Below are 8,266 nucleotides of genomic sequence, written 5' to 3'. Positions count from 1 at the left end.
CAGTACAAATCAGTAAACCAGCGACACTTAGAATATTGTTGAAGCAGTACAAATCAGTAACCACTGACACTTAGAAATTTTTGAATCACACAAATCAGTAACCCAGCGACACTTAGAATATTTTTTGAAGCAGTACAAATCAGTAACCACTGAACACTTAAATATTTTTTGAAGCAGTACAAATCATAACCACTGACACTTAGAATATTTTTGAAGCAGTACAAATCAGTAACCAGCGACACTTAGAATATTTTTGAACAGTAACAAATCAGTAACCAGCGACACTTAGAATATTTTGAAGCAGTACAAATCAGTAACCAGCGACACTTAGAATATTTTTGAAGGGTCAGTACAAATCAGTAACCACTGGACACTTAGAATATTTTTGTGAAGCAGTACAAATCATAACCATCGACACTTAGAATATTTTGAAGCAGTACAAATCAGTAACCACGACACTTAGAATATTTTTGAAGCAGTACAAATCAGAAACCGCTGACACTTAGAATATTTTTGAAGCAGTACAAATCAGTAACCACGACACTTAGAATATTTTTGGAGCAGTACAAATCAGTAACCACTGACACTTAGAATATTTTTGAAGCAGTACAAATCAGTAACCAGCGACACTTAGAATATTTTTGAGGCAGTACAAATCAGTAACCACTGACACTTAGAATATTTTTGAAGCAGTACAAATCAGTAACCGCTGACACTTAGAATATTTTTGAAGCAGTACAAATCAGTAACCAGCGACACTTAGAATATTTTTGGAGCAGTACAAATCAGTAACCAGCCCCACTTAGAATATTTTTGAGTCAGTACAAATCAGTAACCAGCGACACTTAGAATATTTTGAAAGCAGTACAAATCAGTAACCACTGACACTTAGAATATTTTTGAGCAGTACAAATCAGTAACCAGCGACACTTAGAATATTTTTGAAGCAGTACAAATCAGTAACCACGACACTTAGAATATTTTTGGAGCAGTACAAATCAGTAACCAGCGACACTTAGAATATTTTTGAAGCAGTACAAATCAGTAACCAGCGACACTTAGAATATTTTGGACAGTACAAATCAGTAACCAGCGACACTTAGAATATTTTTGAAGCAGTACAAATCAGTAACCACTGACACTTAGAATATTTTTGAAGCAGTACAAATCAGTAACCAGCGACACTTAGAATATTTTTGAAGCAGTACAAATCAGTAACCACTGACACTTAGAATATTTTTGAAGCAGTACAAATCAGTAACCAGCGACACTTAGAATATTTTTGGAGCAGTACAAATCAGTAACCACTGACACTTAGAATATTTTTGAAGCAGTACAAATCAGTAACCACTGACACTTAGAATATTTTTGAAGCAGTACAAATCAGTAACCAGCGACACTTAGAATATTTTTGAAGCAGTACAAATCAGTAACCACTGACACTTAGAATATTTTTGAAGCAGTACAAATCAGTAACCGCTGACACTTAGAATATTTTTGAAGCAGTACAAATCAGTAACCAGCGACACTTAGAATATTTTGGAGGCAGTACAAATCAGTAACCACTGACACTTAGAATATTTTTGAAGCAGTACAAATCAGTAACCACTGACACTTAGAATATTTTTGGAGCAGTACAAATCAGTAACCACTGACACTTAGAATATTTTTGAAGCAGTACAAATCAGTAACCAGCGACACTTAGAATATTTTTGAAGCAGTACAAATCAGTAACCAAGTGCATTTTGAATTGGTTACTGATTTCTCCGTTGAAGTTGGGGCTGCGGTTGGCTTCAGTTAGTGGTGGGGGCTTAATTTTCGCCGAGGGGAGCGTGTCCCGGTAGTGTCTCCGAGGAAGTGGTACCTATTGAAGGGGGTGTTTCTGAATTTGGGCCCTTTTTGAGTGGCATTGCCGGATGGGTTTTGTGTTGAAGGCTTCCAAATCGGGTAGCTCAGCCGGATTTGACCCGGCGGTTCTACCGACTGTCACGCCTTCGAGGGGGGACTGTTGTCTAAGTACAGGCCGAATTTGGTGAATTTCCTAAGTCGGGAAGTGGTCCCAACGGGGTTGGGAGTGAACCTAACTGCTCATACCAACTTTGAGGCTTTGGGCCGGGTAGCACAGTCGGATTTGACCCGGCGGTTCTGCCGAATGCCTGGCCTTCGAGGGGGGGCCTGCCCTCTGAGTTCAGGCCGAATTTGGTGATTTTCCTAAGTCGGGAAGTGGTCCAAACGGGGATGGGAGTGAACCTGACAGCTCATACCGACTTTGGGGCTTCCAAGCCGGGTAGCTCAACCGGATTTGATCCGGCGGTTCTAGCGACTGCCACGGCTTCGAGGGGGGACTGTTGTCTAAGTTCAGGCCGAATTTGGTGAATTCCCGAGTCGGGAAGTGGTCCAAACGGGGATGGGAGTGAAACTGACAGCTCTTACCGACATTGAGGCTTCGGGGCCGGGTAGCTCAGTCGGATTTGACCCTGCGATTCTGCCGACTTCCACGCCTTCGAGCGGGGACTCTCCTCTAAGTTCAGGCCGAATTTGGTGAATTTCCTAAGCGGGAAGTGGTCCAAACGGGGATGGGAGTGAACCTAACTGCTCATACCAACTTTGAGGCTTTGGGGCCGGGTAGCACAGTCGGATTTGACCCGGCGGTTCTGCCGAATGCCTGGCCTTCGAGGGGGGCCTGCCCTCTGAGTTCAGGCCGAATTTGGTGATTTTCCTAAGTCGGGAAGTGGTCCAAACGGGGATGGGAGTGAACCTGACAGCTCATACCGACTTTGGGGGGCTTCCAAGCCGGGTAGCTCAACCGGATTTGATCCGGCGGTTCTAGCGACTGCCACGGCTTCGAGGGGGGACTGTTGTCTAAGTTCAGGCCGAATTTGGTGAATTTCCCGAGTCGGAAGTGGTCCAAACGGGGATGGGAGTGAACCTGACAGCTCTTACCGACATTGAGGCTTCGGGCCGGGTAGCTCAGTCGGATTTGACCCGGCGATTCTGCCGACTTCCACGCCTTCGAGCGGGGACTCTCCTCTAAGTTCAGGCCGAATTTGGTGAATTTCCTAAGTCGGGAAGTGGTCCAAACGGGGATGGGAGTGAACCTGACAGCTCTTACCGACTTTGGGGCTTCCAAGCCGGGTAGCTCAACCGGATTTGATCCGGCGGTTCTAGCGACTGTCACGCCTTCGAGGGGGGACTGTTGTATAAGTTCAGGCCGAATTTGGTGAATTTCCCGAGTCGGGAAGTGGTCCAAACGGGGATGGGAGTGAACCTGACAGCTCTTACCGACTTGGGGCTTCCAAGCCGGGTAGCTCAACCGGATTTGATCCGGCGGTTCTGCCGACTGTCACGCCTTCGAGGGGGGACTGTTGTATAAGTTCAGGCCGAATTTGGTGAATTTCCCGAGTCGGGAAGTGGTCCAAACGGGGATGGGAGAGAACCTGACAGCTCTTACCGACTTTGAGGCTTCGGGGCCGGGTAGCTCAGCCGGATTTGATCCGGCGGTTCTGCCGACTGTCACGCCTTCGAGGGGGGACTGTCCTCTGAGTTCAGGCCGAATTTGGTGAATTTCCCGAGTCGGGAAGTGGTCCAAACGGGGATGGGAGTGAACCTGACAGCTCATACCGACTTTGAGGCTTCCAAGCCGGGTAGCTCAGCCGGATTTGACCCGGCGATTCTGCCGACTTCCACGCCTTCGAGGGGGGACTGCCCTCTGAGTTCAGGCCGAATTTGGTGCATTTCCGAGTCGGGAAGTGGTCTCTGTCACAACGGGGGGCAAGTGTCTGAAGAGGTAAAGTGAGTAACCAGCACAGCTTAGGGAAGGGTTCCAAAGTTCTCAACAATGTGAATTCGGTTACCAGGAAAGCTTAGGAAAGTTGCCTGACTGTCCCAAACGAATGAACTGCAAAACTTAGGGAACATGCCCGAAGATGCTTAAAAGTGTGAAATCAGTAAGCAGGAAAGCATAGGAAAGTGCCTGAAAGTGCTAAATGAGTAACATGAAAAACGTAGAAAAATGCCCGAAAATGTTTAAAAGTGTGAACTCAGTAACCAGCAAAACTTAGTAAAACGTTGGAAAAGCAGAAATGAGTAACCAGAAAAACTTAGAAAAATGTTTGAAAATGAGAAATGAGTAACCAAGAAAACTTAGAAAAATGCCCAAAAAGAAGAAATCAGTAACCAGAAAAACTTAGAAAAATGTTTGAAAATGAGAAATGAGTAACCAAGAAAACTTAGAAAAATGCCCAAAAAGAAGAAATCAGTAACCAGAAAAACTTAGAAAAATGTTTGAAAATGAGAAATGAGTAACCAGAAAAACTTAGAAAAATGTTTGAAAATGAGAAATGAGTAACCAAGAAAACTTAGAAAAATGCCCAAAAAGAAGAAATCAGTAACCAGAAAAACTTAGAAAAATGTTTGAAAATGAGAAATGAGTAACCAAGAAAACTTAGAAAAATGCCCAAAAAGAAGAAATCAGTAACCAGAAAAAACTTAGAAAAATGTTTGAAAATGAGAAATGAGTAACCAGAACAACTTAGAAAAATGTTTGAAAATGAGAAATGAGTAACCAAGAAAACTTAGAAAAATGCCCAAAAAGAAGAAATCAGTAACCAGAAAAACTTAGAAAAATGTTTGAAAATGAGAAATGAGTAACCAAGAAAACTTAGAAAAATGCCCAAAAAGAAGAAATCAGTAACCAGAAAAACTTAGAAAAATGTTTGAAAATGAGAAATGAGTAACCAGAAAAACTTAGAAAAATGTTTGAAAATGAGAAATGAGTAACCAAGAAAACTTAGAAAAATGCCCAAAAAGAAGAAATCAGTAACCAGAAAAACTTAGAAAAATGTTTGAAAATGAGAAATGAGTAACCAAGAAAACTTAGAAAAATGCCCGAAAAGAAGAAATCAGTAACCAGAAAAACTTAGAAAAATTTTCGGCCAAGTGTGAAAAATATTCTAAGTGTCAGCGGAGGAAAATGCCGAAGCATCGGGAAAGATTCAAAAACTCATGCCGAACATGAGTTCCGAAGTGCCGGAGGAACTGGGCGAATTGAGCCCGGCGGTTGGCCAGATGTCGTTTTGAGTCTGCAGCCCGAAAACTTTAACTTTGTCTGCCGCGGAAGTCTGGACCGGGAAAAATCCAAACGGTTTTGCCGGGTTCGAGTTCCAGAGCGAAGCAGTCGAATTTGAAATTCAGACCCATTCAGTGCCACTTGACATTGTGACACAGTGAGGTTGGCGGGGTACCCGGAGATTTCTGGGAACACGATTTTTAGAACAAAATGGCGGCGCGGGACCACTTTGAAAGGCATCCGAAAAACGGTTCCGCGGGCAGAGCACTTGAATGACAGGCCTGTGTGCATGCCCAAGAGCTCTCGGAAGTCTAATTTTTGACACTTTGTCAAATTTTCGACAGACTTACCCAACTCTTGCTGCCTGTTCTAAGAATCAGTCAGAGGCCTGTGCGGCGGTCTCTTGACACTTTGGAGGGCGGGCAAACCCCACGTTGACTCCGGCCGTCCCTCCAAAAGGCACTTGCTATTGGGGGAAAGGATTGCAAGTAGCCTGGTTCCCGTGGGAGCGGCCAGGAAGGGTGCAGGCTGGCCCTTGCCTGAGCATTCCCAAAACCCTCTTCCGCTGAGAGCAGACCTCGCACGCCGCACTACCGGCTCTGGGAGTGGTTGGCCGCTATTGTACATAGTCCGGTCCTTCCTCTGCCACCCGGCAAGTGCGATGGCTCTGCCGCCCTGCGGTGCTCGTCACCCAGGTTTGGGGGAACACGATACTTAGAACATGTTGGCGGCTCGGGACCTGCAGGCGAAAGGGGCCCCGTGGTGCTGAGCACATCGACCTCGGGTCTCAGTGCAAGCCGGAGAGTTCGCGGAAGTCTTAAAAGATTTTGACATCTGCTCAAATCTTTGACAGGCTTGCCTGACTCTTTCCGTCCGTTCTAAGAATCAGTCGGAGGCCGGGGCGGGGACGGTCTCTTGACACACGGAGGGTTGGCTTCCCTCCTCAGGCGTTTGTGTCGAAAATGAAGGCGAGAGATGCAAGCGTCCTGGTTCCCCTGGGTGCTGCCAGCAAGGGTGCAGGCTGACCCTTGCCTGAGCACTCCCAAAAGCCTCTTAAGCTGAGAGCAGGCGCCGCACTACCGGCTCTGGGAGTCGTTGGCCGCTATTGTACATAGTCCGGTCCTTCCTCTGCCACCCGGCAAGTGCGATGGCTCTGCCTCCCTGCGGTGCTCGTCACCCAGGTTTGGGGGAACACGATACTTAGAACATGTTGGCGGCTCGGGACCTGCAGGCGAAGGGGGCCCCGTGGTGCTGAGCACATCGACCTCGCGTCTCAGTGCAAGCCGGAGAGTTCGCGGAAGTCTTAACAGGCTTGCCTGACTCTTTCCGTCCGTTCTAAGAATCAGTCGGAGGCCGGGGCGGGGACGGTCTCTTGACACACGGAGGGTTGGCTTCCCTCCTCAGGCGTTTGTGTCGAAAATGAAGGCGAGAGATGCAAGCGTCCTGGTTCCCCTGGGTGCTGCCAGCAAGGGTGCAGGCTGACCCTTGCCTGAGCACTCCCAAAAGCCTCTTAGGCTGAGAGCAGGCGCCGCACTACCGGCTCTGGGAGTCGTTGGCCGCTATTGTACATAGTCCGGTCCTTCCTCTGCCACCCGGCAAGTGCGATGGCTCTGCCTCCCTGCGGTGCCCGTCACCCAGGTTTGGAGAACACGATACTTAGAACATGTTGGCGGCTCGGGACCTGCAGGCGAAAGGGGCCCCGTGGTGCTGAGCACATCGACCTCGCGTCTCAGTGCAAGCCGGAGAGTTCGCGGAAGTCTTAACAGGCTTGCCTGACTCTTTCCGTCCGTTCTAAGAATCAGTCGGAGGCCGGGGCGGGGACGGTCTCTTGACACACGGAGGGTTGGCTTCCCTCCTCAGGCGTTTGTGTCGAAAATGAAGGCGAGAGATGCAAGCGTCCTGGTTCCCCTGGGTGCTGCCAGCAAGGGTGCAGGCTGACCCTTGCCTGAGCACTCCCAGAAGCCTCTTAGGCTGAGAGCAGACGCCGCACTACCGGCTCTGGGAGTCGTTGGCCGCTATTGTACATAGTCCGGTCCTTCCTCTGCCACCCGGCAAGTGCGATGGCTCTGCCTCCCTGCGGTGCCCGTCACCCAGGTTTGGAGAACACGATACTAAGAACATGTTGGCGGCTCGGGACCTGCAGGCGAAAGGGGGCCCCGTGGTGCTTAGCACATCGACCTCGCGTCTCAGTGCAAGCCGGAGAGTTCGCGGAAGTCTAAAGCTTTTGACATTCGCTCAAAGCTTTGACAGGCTTGCCCGACTCTTTCCGTCCGTTCTAAGAATCAGTCAGAGGCCGGTGGGGGAGGTCTCTTGACGCAAGGGGAGGGGTGGCGTCCCTCCTCAGGCGCTTGTGTCGAAAATGAAGGCGAGAGATGCAAGCGTCCTGGTTCCCCTGGGTGCTGCCAGCAAGGTGCAGGCTGACCCTTGCCTGAGCACTCCCAGAAGCCTCTTAGGCTGAGAGCAGACGCCGCACTACCGGCTCTGGGAGTCGTTGGCCGCTATTGTACATAGTCCGGTCCTTCCTCTGCCACCCGGCAAGTGCGATGGCTCTGCCTCCCTGCGGTGCCCGTCACCCAGGATTGGAGAACACGATACGAAGAACATGTTGGCGGCTCGGGACCTGCAGGCGAAAGGGGCCCCGTGGTGCTTAGCACATCGACCTCGCGTCTCAGTGCAAGCCGGAGAGTTCGCGGAAGTCTAAAGCTTTTGACATTCGCTCAAAGCTTTGACAGGCTTGCCCGACTCTTTCCGTCCGTTCTAAGAATCAGTCAGAGGCCGGTGGGGTGGTCTCTTGACGCAAAGGGGAGGGGTGGCGTCCCTCCTCAGGCGCTTGTGTCGAAAAATGAAGGCGAGAGACGCGAGCGGCCTGGTTGCTTGGGTGCTGCCAGGAAGGATGTGGTCTGACCCTTGCCTGAGCACATCCAAAAGCATGTGATGTTGAGAGCAGACCTCGAGCCCCGCACAACCGGCTCTGGGAGTCGTTGGCCGCTATTGTACATAGTCCGGTCCTTCCTCTGCCACCCGGCAAGTGCGATGGCTCTGTCGCCCTGTGGTGCCCGTCACCCAGGTTTGGGGAACACGATACTAAGAACATGTTGGCGGCTCGGGACCTGCAGGCGAAAGGGGCCCCGTGGTGCTGAGCACATCGACCTCGGGTCTCAGTGCAAGCCAGAGAGTTCGCGGAAGTCTAAAGCTTTT

The sequence above is a fragment of the Hemiscyllium ocellatum genome (genome assembly GCF_020745735.1).
Source record: "Hemiscyllium ocellatum isolate sHemOce1 chromosome 15 unlocalized genomic scaffold, sHemOce1.pat.X.cur. SUPER_15_unloc_2, whole genome shotgun sequence".
In the NCBI taxonomy this organism is placed as follows: Eukaryota; Metazoa; Chordata; class Chondrichthyes; order Orectolobiformes; family Hemiscylliidae; genus Hemiscyllium; species Hemiscyllium ocellatum.
Note: the sequence above shows the minus strand (reverse complement) of the source record.